At 41.2% G+C, this 22,533-nt stretch overlaps 1 long non-coding RNA gene across 2 annotated transcripts; it reads right to left on the bottom strand.

Annotated features, from left to right (window-relative positions):
* Positions 1 to 7,618: 7,618 nt before the first annotated feature.
* LOC133237576 (uncharacterized) lies at positions 7,619 to 17,974 on the bottom strand. Of its 2 annotated transcripts, none has more exons than XR_009733251.1 (3): positions 17,756 to 17,974; positions 11,825 to 11,941; positions 7,619 to 8,828 (listed from the first exon to the last, which is right to left on the bottom strand). It is a non-coding gene; the product is annotated as an uncharacterized LOC133237576 (long non-coding RNA). The 2 variants fall into 2 exon arrangements; XR_009733252.1 differs by lacking the exon at positions 17,756 to 17,974 and adding an exon at positions 16,248 to 17,734.
* Positions 17,975 to 22,533: the final 4,559 nt, after the last annotated feature.

The raw sequence follows: 22,533 nt of genomic DNA, 5'->3' as shown, positions 1-22,533 counted from the left end.
GTGGTAGGGGACATGGATAAACTTATGGCTGGTTATTACATTTTGCTGACACAGTGGTGACCATAGGAACCCAGGCTTAAAAATGCTAAAATCAATGTAGCCAAAAGTTGTTCTTTGAAAAGGTTTAACAAAAGACAAACTTTTAGCTAGACTGACCAAGAAAGACAGAAAGAAAACACAAATTTCCAAAATCAGGAATGCTAGACAGGACATCACTATTAGCCTTGTAGAAATTAAGAGGCTACAAGAAAACATTGTTGTTGCTGTTCAATTGCTCAGTCATGTCCGACTCTTTGCGACCCCATGGACTGCAGCACACCAGGCTTCCCTGTCCTTCACCATCTCCCAGAGTTTGCTCAAACTCATGTCCATTGAGTTGGTGATGCCATCCAACCATCTCATCCTCTGTTGTTCCCTTCTCCTCCTGCCTTCAACCTTTCCCAGCATCAGGGGGTTTTCCAAGGAGTTGGCTTTTCACGTCAGGTGGCCAGGAGCTTCATCTTCAGCATCAGTCCTTCCAATGAATATTCAGGGTTGATTTCCTTTAGGATTGATAGGTTTGATCTCTTTGCTGTCCAAGGGACTCTCAAGAGTCTTCTCCAGCACCATACTTTGAAAGCATTACTTTTTAGGTGCTCAACCTTCTCTATGGTCCAACCCTCTCATCTGTACACAGTTGGAAAAAGTTGGAGAATGTTTCATGTCCATGACTGACTGGAGTGATCTTAGTTCATGTCTATTATGCCACCGTTCTGTCTAGTTTTGTAATTTCCCTGATTTTTAAAAAATGTAAATGAAGCTGTTTTATTATGATTGCATTAAATGAAGCTGAGTCTTAGGTAAAATTTTTCATCCAGAGAAGAACTTCTTCCCAAACTATCTAGCAGTGGTTGGAATTCTCACTTGAACATGCTGTGAATTTTGCAAGAAGGCTGAAAATAATCCAGTTCTCTTCTCCTGCCTTTTCCCCCCGTTGTTCTCTCCAGATGCAGCACAACAAGGAATATCTCCCTTTCAAGGAGAGCATGCAGGATGCTCAGTGATGACTAAGTGTGGTGGTCGTGAGTGGCTCAGAACAGTCAGTACGTCCTCTTGGTCTGGTGTGCTATTGGCCATTACTGCCTGGGCTGGTCACTTGGTTGCCCACTAGCTGAGCCAGGGCCCAGGCTGCAACAGAGGAGATGCAAGAGGCCAGCGACCACCAATTTCTCTCTGCTTCCTCTGTGGAAAATAAGCAAATGCTAGGTCAGCTACCCAACATGAAAAACTGCAGGAAATAGATGCTACATAGTAGGGCATAGTCTGAGTGCTCTTGTCAGAGTTCTGTTATTGTTACTTACTGGACAGGGTACATCATGCATACTGCTTTATTTTTATTGGTTAACACCTTTCTAAAATTTTATAATAAATACTTTCAGCAGCAAGATTTAAAAAATCTGCTTTTAAAAGAATTGCATGAAGTACATGTTGAAGAAAAAATTAACTGCTGGACTTCTATTTCAGAAGAAAATTGATGATGAAAGGTATAAGTGACACAAAACATTGGTTGACGTTCAAAGCACTATGGCGTTAATACTGTACAAACAGTTGAAGAAATATTAACATCTATTTAGGCTGTGGATGTTAGCCGTCAGGTCCATCAGCAACAACTGTGGCACACAGCAAGCCTGGCTAACTAATGAACTAACCAACTAACTAATTAATTAGCTTCCCTTCTTCCTTCTCCCTTGTTCTTCCCTCCTTTTTTCTTCTCTCATTATTTTATGTGAATTTTCAAAATTACAAAAACAAATAGTATAGTGAACCCTTATGTACTTGCCATCTAGCTTCAATATCAATTTCAATATCTTACCAATTTCATTTCATCTCACTCCACCTTTCATTTTTGCTGAGGTTCAGTTCAGTCCCTCAGTCATGGCCAACTCTTTGGGACCCCATGGACTGCAGTACGCCAGGCCTCTCTGTCCATCACCAATTCTGGGAGCCTACTCAAACTCATGTCCATTGAGTCGGTGATGCCATCCAACCATCTCATCCTCTGTCGTCCCCTTCTCCTGCCTTCAATCTTTCCCAGCATCAGAGTCTTTTCAAATGAGTCAGTTCTTCGCATCAGGTGGCCAAAGTATTGGAGTTTCAGCTTCAGCATCAGTCCTTCCATTGAATATTCAGGACTGATTTCCTTTAGGATGGACTGGTTGGATCTCCGTACAGTCCAAGGGACTCTCAAGAGTCTTCTCCAACACCACAGTTCAAAAGCATCAATTCTTCGCTGCTCAGTTTTTTTGTTTTTTTTTTTAATCTAACTCTCACATCCATACATGACTACTGGAAAAACCATAGCTTTGACCAGATGGACCTTTGTTGGTAAAGTAATGTCTCTGCATTTTAATAAGCTGTCTAGGTTGGTTATAACTTTTCTTCCAAAGAGCAAGCTTCTTTTAATTTCATGGCTGTAGTCACCATCTGCAGTGATTTTGGAGCCCCCCAAAATAAAGTCTGTCATTGTTTCCCCATCTATTTGCCATGAAGTGATGGGACCAGATGCCATGATCCTAGTTTGCTGAATGTTGAGTTTTAAGCCAACTTTTTCACTCTCCTCTTTTATTTTCATCAAGAGGCTTTTTAGTTCTTCACTTTCTGCTATAAGGGGAGTGTAATTTGTGTATCTGAGTTTATTGATATTTATCCCCAGCAATCTTGATTCCAGCTTGTGCTTCATCCAGCCCAGCATTTCACATGATGTACTCTGCATATAAGTTAAATAAGCAGGATGACAATATGCAGCCTTGATATACTCCTTTGCCGATTTGGAACTAGTCTGCTGTTCCATGTCCAGTTCTAACTGTGCTTCTTGACTTGCATACAGATTTCTCAGGAGGCAGATCAGGTGGTCTGGTATTCCCATCTCTTGAAGAATTTCCCACAGTTTGTTGTGATCCACACAGTCAAAGACTTTGGCGTAGTCAATAAAACAGAAGTAGATATTTTTCTGGAGCTCTCTTGCTTTTTCCATGATCCAATGGATGTTGGCAATTTGATCTCTGGTTCCTCTGCCTTTTCTAAATCCAGCTTGAACATCTGGAAGTTCATGGTTCACGTACTGTTGAAGTCTGGCTTGGAGAATTTTGAGCATTACTTTGCTGAGGTAGTTTAACATAAATACCGGAATCATGTCACTTCACCCATAAATAATTTATTATACTTATTGACTTCTTTCTTCTAGCAAAACTAATGTATATGTTTTTATAGAAAATTTGGAAAAGCACAAGGGGAAATTAATGTAGCTTGCACCCCTGCAATCTAAGTCACCATTAACATTTGATGTTTTTCCTTCTAGATCTTTAAATTGTACATGTGTGCACATGAATGCATGTTCACTACCCACTTATGCATATGTGTGCATCTATGCATATATTCAGAGGCATTTATTTAATATACCATATCTATCATATGTTGGTCAGAAGACCTCTGTAGCAAGCAACAGAAAACTCAGTTCAAACTTGCTTAAACAATAATGGGAATTTTGGGGCTTTTACGAATGAGAAGATCAGGGGCAGTGTGGGTGTGGTACCTGGCTTCATCAGTTCTCTGCTCAGCATCTCTGTCATTCTTGGTTGTCTCTTGTTATTGATGGGCTCCATTTTTAGACTGGCTTCTTCACACTTGCAAAACCAGGGCTGCAGTCTCTTATGTCCATCTTCCTAGGGAAAAAGAGCATCACTTCTCTTAGCTCAGAGTTCTGAGCTGTGCTCTGACTGGCCCACTCCTGAGTTAATCACTAAAACAAGAGACTTGGGATTACCCTGCCTAAGCAACTAACTCCAGTATTCTTGCCTGGAGAATCCTGGGGATGGGGGAGCCTGGTGGGCTGCCATCTATGGGGTCGCACAGAGTTGGACACTACTGAAAGTGACAGCAGCAGCAAGCAACTAGCATCCTTCAGAGCCAGGGCTGGGAAGAGACAAACCACATGTCAGATAACCAATGAGGGAGGCATTGAGAGGAGGAAAGGATGCTAGAGAGGCAGCATCCTTGTGCCTTATTCTATGTCTTCCTAATTTCTCTACGTATGTATGTTTATGTGTGTGTGTGTATCTATTGATTGATCAGTCAACTGATCAACACTTTCCTTCCCTTTAAGTCCTTGAAATTTCATTCAAAGCTCCCAATCACGTTCAGGGTAAACATACTCACTCCTCGAATATCCCAAGAGAAACAACTCAGGTAAATCCTTTGTGTGTCTGATGGACTCCACTGAAGGTTGAGGCACATGGGGAGTTGGGAAGAGTTTACCTTGTAGAGATATCATTTAGAAGAGAAGATTAGATAGCCCTCTAATACGGTGGTTCTCCACCACTCTGTGGAAACATTTGGCAATGAATGGAGACATTTTTGGTTGTCACAAGTGCTGCTAGTGTTGAGATCAATGATGCTGCTAAACATCTCACCATATGCAAGGATAGCCCTCCCCACTCTTGGCCTTCCTGATGTGTGAAAATAAAAGCCCTCTTTTTAAAGTCCGTTTCAGCCAGTGTTTCATGTTACTTGAAACGGAAAACATCCAAGTGATATATTGTTAGGTTGACTTCTGTAATGTTATTTTAATTGTCTCTAGAGCATGTCTAGACTATAATACATTTAATAATCCAGTGTGACTTAACAGTTAGGCAATTTTCCATTTTCAGTCACTCTAATATAAAGAGGGTCCCTTTCTGCAAATTGTGCCAAATAAAATTGCAAGCATTTTTCTGTTTCCTAAGAACAGGAGGCTTGCATTCATCCACCCATTTTTATTTTGTGAGTGCCCACCATGGTGGGGGCTCAGGCTAGAACTGTGACTTAAAATAGACAAGATCCCAGTCCTTGTGTAGCTCATGAGAACTTGTGCTCTTTTGATTTGAAAACAACCAACCAATGGTGTGAAACTTATTTCCACCTATTGGTTCTTGGAGAAAATAAAGCAATTTTAAGTGTTTCAATTGGTAATACAAAGTAAACATATTTTAGCATAAAGAGTTAGGGCTCTAGACTTTATAGCTTCTTAGGGAAATCCACAATTTTCTGTGCATGAATTCAAATTACCTATTCCTTTACATTATTTATTTGTCTTAAATCTACTTTACTGAGGTCTAACTGATATAAGAAAAGCTGTAGTTATTTAACATATATGACTCTGGGTGTATGGAGATAAGTATACACTTAGGAAGCCATTATCATAATCAATGCCCTACACTTATTCATCAGCTCTTGCTCCACAAATCAAAACCATAATGAGATATCATGTTGAACCTGTTGGGATGGCTATTATTAAAAAAGGACAAGTGTCGGCAAGCATTCAGAGTAAAGAGCACACTTTCATACTGTTGTTGGGGATGACAAATGGTGCAGCCACTATGGAAAACAATATGGAGGACTTCCCTGGTGGTCCAGGGGTTGAGAATTCACGCACCAATGCAGGGGTTCACAGTTTTGCTTCTTGTTCGCTGTGTGATGTTGCACAAGTTACCAAACCACTCTGAGTCCCCATATCCTTATTGACTAATATTGAGATAAAAGTGGAGTCCTTTACTGAGTTATTTTGAAAAATCGTATCATAATGTATATGAAAGAGCATGACCAGGAAAGAATGTGAAAGTGTTAGTCACTCAGTCGTGTTTGACTCCTTGCGACCCTATGGACACAGGCTCCTCTGTCCATGGAATTCTCCAAGCAAGAATACTGGAGTGGATTGCTATTCCCTTCTCCAGGGGTTTTCCCTACCCAGGGATTGAACTTGGGCCTCCTGGATTGCAGGCAGATTCTTCACCATCTGAGCCATGACCGGGAGACATATCAACTTTAGTCTTTGCTTGTTTTAGAGGTTAGTTAAGAGGAAAATATTTTGAAAATTGAGTCCCTAGATATTTGTTGTAAGAACATGATTCTATTTTTATTACACAAAAATACACAAGCATTATTCTGTGACTCAGATCATGAACTCCTTACTGCCAAATTCAGACTTAAACTGAAGTAGGGGAAACCACCAGACCATTCAGGTATGACCTAAATCAAATCCCTAATGATTATACAGTAGACGTGATGAATGGATTCAAGGGATTAGATCTGATAGATAGAGTGCCTAAAGAAGTACGGATGAAAATTTGTGACATTGTACAGGAGACAGTGATGAAGACCATCCCCAAGAAAAAGAAATGCAAAAAGTCAAAATGGTTGTCTGAGGAAGCCTTACAAATAGCTGAGAAAAGAAGAGAAGTGAAAGGAAAAGGAGAAAAGGAAAGATATATCCATTTGAAATCAGTTCCAAAGAATAGCAAGAAGGGATAAGAGAGCCTTCCTCAGTGATCAATGCAAAGAAATAGAGGAAAACAATAGAATGGGAAAGACTAGAGATCTCTTCAAGAAAATGAGAGATACCAAGGGAATATTTCATGCAAAGATGGGCTCAATAAAAGACAGAAATGGTATGGACCTAACAGAAGCAGAAGATATTAAGAAGAGGTGACAAGAATACACAGAAGAACTATACAAAAAAGACCTTCATGACCCAAATAACTATAGTGGTATGGTCACTCACCTACAGCCAGACATCCCAGAATGTGAAGTCAAGTGGGCCTTAGAAAGCATCACTATGAGCAAAGCTAGTGGAGGTGATGGAATTCCAGTTGAGCTATTTCAAGTCCTAAAAGATGATGCTGTGAAAGTGCTGTACTCAATATGCCAGAAAATCTGGAAAACTCAGCAGTGGCCACAGGACAGGAAAAGGTCAATTTTCATTCCAATCCCAAAGAAAGGCAAAGCCAAAGAATGTTCAAACTACCACATAATTGCACGCATCTCACACGCTAGCAAAGTAATGCTCAAAATTCTCCAAGCCAGACTTCAACAGTACGTGAATCGTGAACTTTGAGATGTCCAAACTGGATTTAGAAAAGGCAGAGGAACCAGAGATCAAATTGCCAACATCCATTGGATCATCAAACAAAGCAAGAGAGCTCCAGAAAAATATCTACTTTTGCTTAATTAACTATGCCAAAGCCTTTGACTGTGTGGATCACAACAAACTGTGGAAAATTCTTCAAGAGATGAGAATACCAGACCACCTTACCTGCTTCCTGAGAAATCTGTATGCAGGTCAAGAAGCAACAGTTATAACTAGAAATAGAACAACAGACTGGTTCCAAATCGGGAAAGGATTATGTCAAGATTTTATATTTTCACCCTGCTTATTTTACTTATATGCAGAGTACATCATGCAAAATGCTGGGCTGGATAAAGCACAAGCTGGAATCAAGATTGCTGGGAGAGATATCAATAACCTCAGATATGCAGATGACATCACCCTTATGGCAGAAAGTGAAGAAGAACTAAAGAGCCTTTGATGAAAGTGAAAGAGGAGAGTGAAAAATTTGGCTTAAAACTCAACATTCAGCAAACTAAGATCATGGCATCTGGTCCCATCACTTCATGGCAAATAGATGGGGAAACAATGGAAACAGTGAGAGACTTTATCTTTTTGGGCTCCAAAATCACTGCAGACGGTGACAGCAGCCATGAAATTAAAAGACATTTGCTCCTTGGAAGAAAAGTTATGACCAACCTAGATAGCTTATTAAAAAGCAGAGGCATTACTTTACCAACAAAGGTCTGTCTAGTCAAGGCTATGGTTTTTCCAGTAGTCATGTATAGATGTGAGAGTTCGACTATAAAGAAAGCTTAACGCCAAAGAATTGATGCTTTTGAACTGTGGTGTTGGAGAAGACTCTTGAGAGTCTCTTGGACTTCAAGGAGATCCAACCAGTCGATCTTAAGGGAAATCAGTGAATATTCATTGGGAGAACTGATGTTGAAGCTGAAACTCCAATACTTTAGCCACCTGATTGGAAGAACTGACTCTTTGGAAAAGACCCTGATCCTGGGAAAGATTGAAGGTGGGAGGAGAAGGGGACAGCAGAGGATGAGCATCACCGACTCAATGGACATGAGTTTGAGTAGGCTCCAGGAGTTGGTGATGGACAAGGAAGCCTGGTGTGCTACAGTCCACAGGGTTGCAAAGAGTCAGACACGACTGAGCAACTGAACTGAACTGACAGAAGCATTGTTGAAAAATGAAAAGACACACTCGCAGACATGTGCACACCCACACACATACACACATACTCTCTCAATATCAAAGTATTAATATCTACCCAGGGTCTACTGAACTATCCTGCCCTTGGCTTCTATTAATAATCAAAGGACATCAGTGACACTGTACATCTTGTCTTTACATGGAAGAAAATCTATCAACATTATCCTTTAAGCTTTCTTTCCCTATGATTCTTCTTAGGAAAAATTTCTCCACTCAGGTTGCATAAATAGTCAACCATATTTTATTCCAGAAATTTGAGGATTTTTTGCAAACATTTAAATTATTAGTCCATCTGGAATTAATTTGATATGGGGTAGGAGAGATGTATCATATTTTTGCAAATGGTAATCCATTTGCAAAATGGATATCTTTGCAAATGACACTCAACACCATTTTTGGAATGACCCAGCCTCTCATCACTGATTTGAGCTGCAAATTTTTCCATACACTAAGCTACTAAATATCTCTGAGAATGTTTCCGGAGGAGCTATCTTTTCCACTGAAATGACTGTCCTCTGCTCAATCAGTCTCACATATTTTAATAAACTTCAGAGAAGATTTTAATATCTTTATGTGAAGATTTCAACTTTTCTTTTCCAACATCAGTTGGCTTTTTAGCATGCTTCTTTCTGATGATCTTGTAGAATCCTTCTATTTTCACATCCCAGACTTCCATGACAATGCAGAAAAATCTTCAAACCTGCAACAATATAAAAATTTAAGGTGACAGACACTATAATGTCAGAGGCAGTGTATAAGATTTCCAAATTTTAAGGAAATTGGAGCAGGATTTAGAAAATCTCCAAAACGTTTGATCTCCACTTGAAAGAGTCCCAGCTTTGCTGCCTCCGGATATACTTTGAGTATATACACTTCTGGGCTTCCCTGGTAGTTTAGCAGGTAAAGAATCTCCTGCAATGCAGGAGACCCCCTGGAGAAGGATAGATTACCCATTCCAGTATTTTTGGGTTTCCCTGGTGGCCAGACAGTAAAGAATCTGCCTGCAATGTGGGAGACTTGGGTTCCATCCCTGGGTTGGGAAGATCCCCTGGAGGAGGGCATGACAACCCACTGCAGTATTCTTGCCTGGAGAGTCCCCATGGACAGAGGAGCCTGGTGGGCTACAGTCCATGGGGTCACAAAGAGTCAGACATGATTGAATGACTAAGCACAGCACAGCAGCCTATACACCTCTCTTACTGCAACTGGTTTGCATTTTAGTCTTTTTAGAAAAATATTGGCTTCCTGCCTCAGAATATGAACTCATGTCAGGCAGGGACTATTTCTTTTTAAAAATTAAATAATTAACTTTAATTGGAGGATAATTACTTTGCAATATTATGATAGTTTATGCCATACATCAAAATGAATTGGCCACACGAATACATGTGTCCCCCCATCCTGAATCCTCTTTCAACCTCCTTCTCCACCCTATCCCTCTGGGTTGTCCCAGAACACCAGCTTTGGGTGCCCTGCTTCATGCATAGAATTTGCACTGGACATTTATTTTACATATGGGAATATACATGTTTCAGTGCTGGTCTCTCAAATTATGCCACCCTCGCCTTCTCCCGCTGTAGATATCTTCTGTGCTACTGCATGGTGATCAGGACATAGTCAATGCTCACAGGACGTTTAGTGAATGAATGCATAGTACACAAGCTTCTTCTGTTCTGCAAGTCCATGCATGGACTTTCCCTCTGTCTCTGTTGAAATATAAATTCCTGAAATATCTGAGGTCCTCCATCCCCCATCTCCTGCAGCAGCTCCTCTGCGTGGCTTGGTGAGATTTTATATCGACAAGACCTCAGGCCCACTGCAGACTTGGTCCAGAGATTTGTGCTATTGGATTCTTCACTGGTTTCCTTCTTTGGTTTCTTTCTTCTTGGCAGTCTAGCCTTCTATAGGCACCCGATAGTCTGAAGAATGTCCTGGTCTCAGATTGGGTGGGTTCATCTTTGACCAGACCCGCAGCTCTGCAGTGGAGGAGGAGAAAGGGCACTTGGGATAGTTAACACCAAATTAATTCTGGTAACCATGGGGTGACACGTTGTGGCTGGTTCTCCCTCTCTCACAGGAGCAGAGGACAAGTGAGTGTCATACAGCAGACACAGGCATTTGCCTCTTGTAACCCTGGAGGTCAGTTAGGAATGGATGTTCAAGAGTTCTCCATGATTCCACTGTGCTCTTGTCCTCCAGAGATGAAACTATGGTGCTCGCCAGCGCCCACCCTATGCCAGGTCTCAGATTTTATCTTGTGTGTGGTTTTTTAAATACAATTTTATTTAGTTTGTTATTTGGGGCTGTGCTGGGTCTTCATTGCTCTGTGCAGGCTTTCTCTAGTTGCCCGAGTTGGAACTACTCATTAGCTCCGGCGCATGGGTTTCTCATCGTGGTGGCTTCTCCTGTTGCGAGGCATAGGCTCTAGGCATGAGGGCTCAGTAGTTGCGGCTCATGGGTTTAGTTGCTCTGAGGCATGTGGGATCTTCCCAGATCAGGAATGGAACCGGTGTCCTCTGGGTTGCAAGGCAGACTCTTGACCACTGGACCACCTGGGAAGCCATCTTTTGTCAATCTTAACAAACCATATCATCTTAATAAAACCTACAACACTGTCTCTACATAGCACTATTGCTCATTTTCCCTTTCCTTTTCCCTTTTGTTATTTTTTTTTTTACCATTAGAGAAACTGAGGCTCACAGAGGTGCAGCAACTTGTCCATGGTTACAGAGCAGAATTCAAAATCATGTCACATACCTAGAGTGGGGGTGGTCTATGAATGCTTGTTGGGAATGACATTTAAAGGAAAGTAAAAGACAGGTGATTTTGTGCTTTTATTCATTTGTTATTTACTTGTTTACTACCTCTCAGGGGCAGAACATTAAATATTAGCATCATCCTAATTCATTATTCCTTTCAAGAGCTGTGTCCATTGTAGTTTTTACTTTTTCTCTTAAATCTCCCATCCCCGTTTCTTTCACCACTAGAGGCACCACCCTAGTCTGTTTGGTACATGTCCTTGGGTGTGTGTGTATACATGTATATGTGTGTGTGTGTGTGTGTATGCATTCTTGAATATGCATATAGCATTGTCTTTCAGAGGGGTGCACATTAAGTTGTATACATAGCATTTCACTATTTCTTTCTTTTTTTCTCAAAGATCATAAGTTCTTCTTGTGGTGCTTTCTATCCATCTGGCTCCTGGCTTCTGAACACTATGTTGTATTTCACAGTACACATCTATATTTCCCTGAAGAGGGTACCTGGACCACCTCTACCTCTCTGCCACAGAAATACTGTGGTGTTGGGCATCCTTGGATATGTGGGAGTTTCTCAGGGGGAAATATCAAGTCACTGTACTTTCTGTAGCAGGTCAAAGCATGAAAGGAGAGCTGGACAGCTGGAGATGGTGTAATATTTATTTTAAATGGAACCAATAGGAACCGGAGGGCACCCCCATTAAAGGGACTGCTCTACAAAGGGAACCATTAAAATGAATGTAAATCACAGTAGCTTCAGGGACAGTTTAATAACTATCTGACTTTTTATTGGGTGAGCAGGAGATGTGCCAGCTTTCTCCTTACAGAGTCTTCTGGATCCTTCACAGAGAGAGATTCTATCTGAACCGCTCTCGAGATTACCAAGGGCAGAGGGCTGCTCTGGGAGTAATGGCCATAAATCCAATTAGTAACTCACTTTCTCTTTTGCCACAGGCTCTGTTTCCCCCAAACACACAGAAGATAACTCCATACTCTGGAAGCTGGTAGATCCCAAGGGTTCTGTGATAGCACGCCACCAGGACACAAAGGTTTCCTGCATGAGGAAAGGACTGGAATTATATACAGTAAACTGGTACCAGTGGAAACCCCCACACAAGGGAGGGGGTGAGTGCTCGGGTGGCTGGTTGGGGCCTCGTCACAGTTTATTCTGCATACTATGTGTCAACTCAGGCAAAAGTGTGTTCCTATCTTACTTGTGAAATAAGGAAGAAGAAAACCTGCACAGAATCTCTGGAGAATTTGAGCAAGATTAGAGATCATTTCAGCCATGAAATTAAAAGACGCTTGCTCCTTGGAAGAAAAGCTATGACCAACCTCGACAGCATTTTAAAAAACAGAGACATTACTTTACCAACAAAGGTCTGTCTAGTCAAAGCTATGGTTTTTCCAGTAGTCAGGTATGGATGTGAGAGTTGGGCCATAAAGAAAGCTGAGTGCCAAAGAATTGATGCTTTTGAAATGCGGTGTTGGAGAGACTCTTGAGAATCCCTTGGACTATGGAGATCAAGCCAATCAATCCTAAAGGAAATTGTCCTGAATATTCATTGGAATGACTGATGCTGAAGCTGAAGCTGTAATACTTTGGCCACTTGAAGTGAAGAGCCGACTGACTGGAAAAGACCCTGATTTTGTGAAAGATTGAAGGCAGGAGGAGAAGGGGGCAACAGAGAATGAGATGGTTGGATGGCATCACCAACTCAATGGGCATGAGTTTGAGCAAACTCTGGGAAATGATGGACAGGAAAGCCTGGCATGCTGCAGTTCATGGGGTCACAAAGAGTTGGACATGACCTAGCAACTGAACAAAAGATCAGAGAAACCTTACTTTTTAAAGATGAGGCAAAATAAGGCAGCTGGGGCACCCAGGTCACATGAGCCTGCTCTGCGTGGGGTGGGCACTGGGCCTCGGGACGCATTCTCTCAGGTCCAGCGCGGTCGTCAGCAGAGCCACTGGGGGAGGGGCCCTGTCTGAACCACAGGAGAAGGGTCTTGGACTCAAGCCAATACTTGTTTGGAAACTTACTTAAGAAAACAAATCCTTAAGATTTCCCTGCCAGTCCTGTGGTTTAGACTCCTCCTTCCAATGCAGGGAGTGCAGGTTCAGTCTCTGGTTGATGAGCTAAGATCCCACATACCTCATGGCCCAAAAATACCAAACATGAAAAACAGAAGCAATATTGTAACACACTAAATAAAGACTTTAAAAATTGTCCACATCAAAAAATTCTTAAAAAAAAAAAAAAAGAATACAAACTCTTTAATGACTGCTGCTACTGCTGCTGCTAAGTCGCTTCAGTCGTATCCGACTCTGTGGGACCTCATAGACGGCAGCCCACCAGGCTCCCCTGTCCCTGGGATTCTCCAGGCAAGAACACTGGAGTGGGTTGCCATTTCCTTCTCCAATGCATGAAAGTGAAAAGTGAAAGTGAAGTCACTCAGTCGTGCCCGCTCTTAGCCACCCCATGGACTGCAGCCTACCAGGCTCCACCATCCATGGGATATTCCAGGCAAGAGTATTGGAGTGGGTTGCCATTGCCTTCTCCACACTAAATCTTTATAAACTCAAGAAAAGAATGAGAGGGCTTCCCAGGTAGCACAGCGGTAAAGAATCTGCCTGCCACTGCAGGAGATGCAGGAGACTCCAGTTCAATTCCTGGGTCGGGAAGATCCCCTGGAGAAGGAAATGGCAGCTCACTCCAGTATTCTTGCGGAATGGAAAATTCCATGGATAGAGGAGCCTGGCAGGCTACACCGTCCATGGGGTCACAAAGAGTCAGACATGAATAAGCAATTGAGCACAGAGAAGCCCAAAAAACTGAGATCCCCAGGATAAAAATAAAATCTGTATCAGCTTAAGTGTGTTTTTTAAAAATTGTGTAATGGCTCTACTTTTGTTTCCTCTAAGATTAAAAGGATACACCTTGAGAACAGCTTATTTGGAGGATGAATGCCCTCACACAGGGTCCTTTCCATCTCTTATTAAATCTACATTTGTTACAAAGATGTTTCTTGAGGGTTGGTAGTTTTGTTAAAATTATGAGTGAAATGAAGATATGAATGACTAAATCATTCATATGTATGATTTGTGTGTGAGCTTCTAGGAGAAAAAGCAGAAAGGATCTGGGTTTGAATCCCAGATCTGTCATTTGCTAGTAACCTTGAGCAAGTGAGCTAACCCTCTGAAGCTTTAGTTTTATTATTAAAAAATATAAACAATGTGGAGTTCACATGATTACTGTGCAGATTCGATAAGATGCTACTGTGAGAAGATATTCCAATACAATACCTGGCACATGGTAAACTTTCAGTAACAGAGTCTATTAGTATTTTGAGTGTGTACTCGGTTGCGTCAGTTGTGTCCAAATCTTTGCGACCCCATGGACTGTAGCCCACCTGGGTCCTCTGTCCATGGGATTCTCCAGGCAAGGATACTGGAGTGGGTAACCATTTGCTTCTCCAGGGGATCTTCCTGACCCAGGGATCAAACCTGGGTCTCCTGCATTGCAGGCAGATTCTTTACTGTCTGAGCCACGAGGGAAGCCCCATTAGTATTTTAATAGGTACATACTTTAAATTATTATTTTCCCTTGGATGACTCTAGGGATCAGCAAGATATTTGTTAGGTAATTTGCTCTCTTGAATTCCTCAAACGCAGAGCCTGAGATGAGGACTTGTGGACAGTGTTTATTCAGGTGATCCCAGGAAATGCAATGAGGAAGGGAGTCCAGGGAGAGAAGAAAGCCAATCAGTGATCATCTGTGGGCAACTGGACTCCAGCCTGGGGACTTTGTGGAATCTACTTTAGAGAAAAGGGGCTGGGCACCAACAGTGTCTCTCACAGCTCCACAAGCACAATCTCCTCCAATTGGAATTTGAGTGTATGCTGTCATTGTGCTTAGAAACCATTTCTGTGTTAAGTTAGACAACTGTCTTCGTTAGCTGACTTTCTCCTTGGTTGGATGGATCCACTTGGCTGCTGCCATCTGCTTCACCAGCTCTTTCTCCATGAACTGATAGAGGGCGTGGCATATGTTACAGCATGGTAAAATCACCCACGACACCAAGTTTACTTCTCCATTTAAAGTGGAGGTAGCTTATCTCTTAGGCTACAGTTCATAAAATTTAAGTGAAGGAGCTTCTGGAAACCATGGTACTCTTTGCAGAGAACACCATGCTCCTTGCAGAGGATCACATAACATGGATATATTTCATGCCAGATGTAAATCAAAAACAATTTCAAGGAATATGACAGTATGATGAAATTATTAACATGAACATACAAACACACATATCAGTTCAATGTAATTGACTTTTCATGGGTTTCCACTAATATTTGTTTGCTAATAATCATTAACTTGTTATCTACTGGAATTTGCTAGCAGATAAGCAATGGTAGGCACCATTGGTGCCTGGTAGGTATAAGAAAAGTATGTGAAGAGAAATATTAAACACGGATCAACATTTACCCATTTTTACATTAATTTGAGACAAACAATCCCTAATTCTTTTTCAGGGACAAAACACCTCTGTTTAATTTATAAAACACTGGCATGTGAGAACTCCTTTAAAGCATCAATTAAATCATCTCATGGCCAGTTTGGGGCAATGTTCCACTAATCAAAGGAAGGAAAATCCCATGGTTCTAAGAGTGAATAAAATCCCATGGTTCTCAGCTACTCAGAAGTCTCCAAGAGCGGCAGGTCATGGAGACTCTACTTCACCACAACTGTGACAGCAAAATGTGAACCTCTGATCAGATGAGTGGGCAGACACCAACTCTTCACTTGGGTCACTTGAAATTGTCTATATATAATACATTGCTTTTACTGGGAAAGTTTTAATATTTTGCTCTAAATGGGGCAGTAAGCAACTGAATATAACTAACACCACTGCCTCCTGTGTCTACACCATTTCTTACTTCAGACATCCATTTCCTAAAACTGGAGTGCCTTATCTTCACTTAAGGACTAGCTCACATCTCATGTCCCCACAGAGCTGTACGCGGTCATCTCTGCCACTGCAACCCAGTCCTCTCTTACGACGCTTTCTATACTGTTCACTTGACACTTAATGTCGCCATATGTTGTTTGTGAGTTCTCTCTCCCTCCCTCTCCCCCTGAGTTCTCTCTCCCTTCCTCCCTCCACCCTACTCTCTCTCTCTGTCTCTCTGTCTCATTCTCTCGTGCACATGCGCACACATATCCTCTTCCAATCTCTCCAAACTAAACTAACACAGTTAGCGTCTTATCACTTTGTGTCCAGCACATGCCCCCCACACAGTAAGCTTTTGCAAATATATGTGAATCATGCCATAGGGCATTGCCCCCCAAATTACTTACAACCTCACTCTGCCAAATGTCAGTGTTTCTCAGAATTGAATAATGTAGAGATCACTTGCTGCTGCTGCTGTTAAGTCACTTCAGTCGTGTCCGACTCTGTGTGATCCCGTAGATGGCAGCCCACCAGGCTCCCCCATCCCTGCTTAAAGGCAAAGAAATGTGTGCACCTCTAGTGTTGGCTTAATATTTTAAAGTATTAGTTAAATATGTTTAAGTATAAAATAAAGCATAAGCTCATTCTGCTTACACCTCTAATACAACCATGAAATTGAAAGTTTACAATTAGATGCAAATAAGCCTAATAAATTCAAATTAATTTCATGTGACGGATCCATGCCTTTGCTGGTCCATTGTTCAGAGGATGAATATGGTCCTGGCTCCTCTCGTGCAGGCTTCCTCTGACTCAGCTGTGCCATTTCCCCATTCATTTTCTCTATTTGAACCACTCAATCATTTGAACTTCATTTGGCACAGATACATCATTTCCATATTCATTCTAACCTTTCTTTTTTCTCATTTACCTATAACAATGAATGTACTTTTTGGAACCCATGTGGACTTCAACACAGATATTGTGAAATCTTATGGCAGTACTTTGTTACACGACAGTCATCCAAATGATGCTTGTAATATTACTAGCTGATATTTACAGACTGTTTACTTTGTGACAAAGTATATCTCACTTAATTCTCACATAAACCCTCTGATAAAGTGGCTATTATTTTTGCTATCTTCAGTTCAGTTCAGTTCAGTCACTCAGTTGTGTCCGACTCTTTGCAACCCCATGGACTGTAGCACGCCAGGCCTCCTTTGATATTTTTTTGAGGCTCAAAGAAATCCAATGATATTCTCAAATCCATGCTACTCATAAAGAATTTAAACCCATAATGTCTGACTGCAGAACCTGAACATAACACTTGTATTTATTTATTTATTGGCTGCCCTGCAGAGCTTGTGGGATCTTAGTTGCCCAACCAGGGATCGAACCTGAGGCCACCATAGTGAAAGTGTAGAGGTCTAGCCACTGGGCCATCAAGGAATTAGCATGAGCACAATACTTATAATAATTTGCTTATTTATCATTAAAATGAACACAAAATTAAAATAAGTTGTACAGAATCAACTCGCTCCAATGTTTTCTATTGCCATATGCTCACAGCTCATCGGGTGCTCAGAAATCATGCCTGTAGATTTTCTGAACCACTAAGGACAGGAGCAGTGATAGCAGGTAAAATATGACAGAATCCAGCTTAGTGTCCCCAGGGAACGAAGGGCTTAACTGATAGAAATGTACAGTGCTAATTGCCGTTCTTAGTAAATGTAATATATTCAAAAGAGTTGAGCAATATGTGTTTCATACTCTCCTCTATTATACTGTCCAGACAATGTTGTCATTCAGAAGTTTATTGACTCTCCCAACATTCAGCTTCAGTGCAAGCCGTCAAGGACAGCAGAGTGTTGAGTTCACCCATGAAGTGGAGAACAACCACAACGGCACACAGTCTCACCTGCAGAAGCAAAGTGCTCCCAGAAGTGGAGTTCGACCTTTTCCTTCAGCTTACTGATTCAAGCTTGCAAAATTCAGAGTGTCCTCCCGCAATCTGTGGAATATGCTGACTGCCAAACTAAGGCAAAGGATCTCTTAAAATATGACTTACTACCGGTGTCTTTCCTTGTTCAGTAGACTGGTTCTGTTGAGAAAACATCTGGACAAGAAGAGAGCATACCTTTAGTCCCACCCCCGGCCCCCACCCACCCTACAGTACACATTCACTCAAATCTCTTCTTATTCTTAAAGAAATATGTATCTACTAATGTGATTGGCTTCTGTTTCCCAAGTAAATAGGCAACGTAGGAATGAGAAAAAAGCTTGTACATTTTAGACCTGTAAGGAATAACGATCATGCTCTTAGAAGAGTGCAAAAGACCTTGATTTCTCTGATTTGTACGTCATCTGCTGTGCTCCCAGCACATTGCACTGGGCAAGGCTGAACCCAGTGAAGTATTAGACAAGGTCTTTATCCTTAAGAATAGTACAAGCTTTATAGCACATATTGGAGCCACACACATCAACAAAATTAGCTACATACAGAATTTGGCTAGTATTCCTTCCATCTTACAAACAACTTGGTAGGGTAAAATTTGAGTGTTATTACCTCACGTAGACACAGCTATTGGGTACAGGAGGTGAAAGCCAAGGTCATGAAACTAATTAGTGGCTGAGCCAAATCTAGAAGTCAGATTTCCTTGTCTACAGTTTCTCCCACTAGACCAAATTGTTTCCTCAGACCAACACAGAAAAAGCATTCTAGAAGGTATTTAGATTTATTTCTAAAGTTGATCTGGCTCCATCACAAATATATAAAAAAAAAAAAATCCACCTGATTTGTAATTGGAGCCTGGAGTAACAGCCACTGCCTAAGTTGATGATTTCGTTACCAGCTGCTGAAACACTTCCATGGGAAGACATGAAATTCCTGCAGGAAATGACTCTAGGCAGCTCTGAATAAGTAAGGAAATTAAATGACTAACTTCAATGTTTCCTGGTTTTTGTCTATCTTAATTAACAACTTATTTTGGTAAAGGAAAAACTGACCAACTTTGTAACAGGCAACATGTAAAACTTAATATTTGTTTACAGTAAAAACATGACTCTCATGTCTGCTTTTATTTAAAGAAAAGAAAAATAAATTTTTGAATCATTTTCAGTAACCGTATTTATTAAGTTGTCCCTCTTTTGAAAAAAAAAACCAATTACAGCATATGTGTGTGGGAAATATCAATTTCCTCCTCATAGTTCCCAAAGGTGCACTTGAGAAAAATGTGTTGATTATTAACAGACTAATATTTTTGTGGTAATGTTATTATTGAACATCTACAATAATTAGGGTTGGGGGTTGATAGCAGAATTGCAGTCAGAATACATTATTGACTTCTGGGTCAGATTAAATACAGCATGGATCTAATTGAAAATTGTTACTAGTTTTGATATATATTTTATGGGATTCTTATTTTGCCTTCATTCATTTATTTTAAAAATTCATTTATTTAACAGTATTTATAACTCAGACGGTAAAGCATCTGTCTACAATGTGGGAGACCTGGGTTCAATCCCTGGGTCGGGAAGATTCCCTGGAGAAGGAAATGGCAACCCACTCCAGTACTCTTGCCTAGAAAATCTCATGGACAGAGGAGCCTGGTGTCCATGGGGTCACAAAGAGTCGGACACGACTGAGCCACTTCACTTTCACTGAATGTCTGCCATGTGCCAGGCATTCTGCTGGTGCTGAAAGAACATGATAAGTTAAAAAAGTGGTAAAGAATCCGCCTGCCAATGCAGGTGATGTAAGAGATGTGGGTTTGATCCCTGGGTTGGGAAGATCCCTTGAAGGAGGAATTGACAACCCACTCCAGTATTCTTGCCTGAAAAATCCTATAAACAGAGGAGCCTGGCTGGCTACAGTCCATGGGGTTGTAAAGAGTTGGATGCAACTGAGAGTGTGGAGTTTACATGCTAGCTGAGGGAGACAAATGATTAACAAAAAGGAACGGCAATATGTCAGGTAGTGGTAATTACTATGAGGCAAAACAGAGTGAGCTGAGAACGATGGAGCTGTGGAGTAGGCAGGGAGTCAGAGTTAGTCCCTCTGCAGAAATTTAATGACTAAAGACTTCATAATTCATGGTGGACAAGTATCTTTGTGGCATTCTGTCCAGTCCTGGACTCTACAAATGTTTAGGATAAACGTTTGAGTTCAAGGATAATGAGAGGCAATTTTAAGAATGCTGATTTTTATATTTGTGTGATTTTTTTTTCTATTTTTCTTTACTAACTAACATCTCTTAGGAATGAAGTGAAGGAGCCAAAGTTAAGATTCTCATCACAGAGTGAGTTAGCTTTACTTAGTTTTTAATTTTTTGGCTTCACTGGGTCTTTTGTTGCAGCAAGAACAAAAGAGAACAAAAGAACAAAAGAGAACTGTTGTTCTCTAGCTGCTCTCTAGTTGCGGTGTGCAGGCTCAGTTGCCTTGAGTCATGTGGGATCTTAGTTCCCTGACCATGGATTGAACCCACATCCCCTGCATTGGAAGGCAGATCCTTAACCACTAGACTGCCAGGGAAGTTTCAGGGCAAGTTAACTTTAATGCCACACAAACTTGTATGCAAACTTTGATTGCTAGTGTAGGGGTACCAACTCTATTTTTACTGAAATTAAATAAAGGCAATTGTATTCGATGTGACCAGCATGGCTATTGACAACAGTGGGTGGTACCTTTTGTTCAACAGTATAATATGCCAAGTACAAAACTTCACGTATGTTTGTCCTTAGTCTCACGACACCCTTACATGAGGTTCGATTGTTCCCATCTTATAGGTAAGGAAATTGGGACTCAGATGTGTTGAATATGCTCCCTGAGGTTCCGGAACTAACAATGCCAGTCATAGCTGGAGTATGATGTCACCTCCACCTTCTGAGAGGAATGCAGGAGACTGTCTAACTCCTGGTGGTTCAGTCCATAAAGAATCCGCCTGCAAAGCAGGAGGCTGCCTGTGGCACAAGAGACCAGAGTTCGATCGCTGGGTCTGGAAGAACCCCGGGAGAAGGAAACAGCAAGCCCGTCCAGTATTCTTGCCTGGAAAATCCCATGGACAGAGGAGCCTGGTGGGTGACAATCCATGGGGTGACAAGTGTTGGACATGACTTAGCGACTGAACAACATCAACAATATACCCAACAGAAAGAGTCACACATGTTCACCAAAAGACATATACAAAAGTATTCCTAGCGACACTATTTATAACCTCAAACTGAAAATAACTCAAATATCCATCTATGTAGAGTGGATAAGCAAACTGCTATATCAATAACCTCAGATATGCAGATGACACCACCCTTATGGCAGAAAGTGAAGAGGAACTCAAAAGCCTCTTGATGAAAGTGAAAGAGGAGAGTGAAAAAGTTGGCTTAAAGCTCAACATTCAGAAAACGAAGATCATGGGATCTGGTCCCATCACTTCATGGGAAATAGATGGGGAAATGGTGGAAACAGTGTCAGATTTTATATTTTTGGGCTCCAAAATCACTGCAGATGGTGACTGCAGCCATGAAATTAAAAGACACTTACTCCTTGGAAGGAAAGTTATGACCAATCTAGATAGCACATTGAAAAGCAGAGACATTACTTTGCCAACAAAGGTCCGTCTAGTCAAGGCTATGGTTTTTCCAGTGGTCATGTATGGATGTGAGAGTTGGACTGTGAAGAAAGCTGAGTATCGAAGAATGGATGCTTTTGAACTGTGGTGTTGGAGAAGATTCTTGAGAGTCCCTTGGACTGCAAGGAGATCCAACCAGTCCATGCTAAAGGAGATCAGCCCTGGTTGTTCTTTGGCAGGAATGATGCTAGAGCTGAAACTCCAGTACTTTGGCCACCTCATGCGAAGGGTTGAAGAATTACTCAGTTTCTACCACAAACAAGTAACATTAAAAATAGACAAAAGGCAGGGGAACTCCCTTAAGGGATCCATCAACCATATGCAATATGTAAATATTTTCATGATCCAATTCAGACGATTCAGTCATAAAATGCATTTTTTAAGACAACTAGGGAAAATTGAAGACTGAGATGTTGAACAGTTACTGGTAACTGTGTTAGGTGTGGTAATGATATTGAGGTATGATTTAAAATATAAGTCCTTGCCCATTAGAGAATTGTGAGGTGGAGGTATGCTGTCTGGTCGTTGCTTTTAAAAATATTCCGGCAAAAACACTGTGTGTGTCTGTGTTTGTGTGTGCTGGGGGAGACAGAAATGAAAGAGGAGGACAGAATGTTGATAATTTTTAGAGCTGGGTGATGAATAAGAGGGGACTCCCCATACTATTCTGTTTTGTGTGTTTGAAAATTTCCACAGTAAAAAACATGATTTTATGCCAAAGCAAACAGATATTACAAATCAAATTTGTATATAACATTTCTGTGAAGTTTCAAAACAAAATACTTCAAAGTTTCCGGCTTTTAGTCATTTTTTCTCACGCCCTAGGCAACTGGGGATACACAGTGGAGGTTGTCCTCTGCCTCTGGAGGTGGTTGGAAGGTCTGAGAAGTTCTAGAAAGTGTCGACGGGAACTTTACAATTGATGGGTCAAGCTCTGAAAACTAGAGAACTAAAGGTGTGTTTCTCAAACTGCTCCTCATAACCTTTATTGAGACACAAAGTAAATTTAGTGGGTCCATCACTTTTTCAAAAAAAGAAGCAGAATAGACAGAATAGAATAATATCATACAGC

This window comes from Bos javanicus, chromosome 24 (assembly GCF_032452875.1).
Source record: "Bos javanicus breed banteng chromosome 24, ARS-OSU_banteng_1.0, whole genome shotgun sequence".
NCBI classification, from domain to species: Eukaryota; Metazoa; Chordata; class Mammalia; order Artiodactyla; family Bovidae; genus Bos; species Bos javanicus.
Note: the sequence above shows the minus strand (reverse complement) of the source record. Positions and strands in the feature narration are given on the sequence as shown.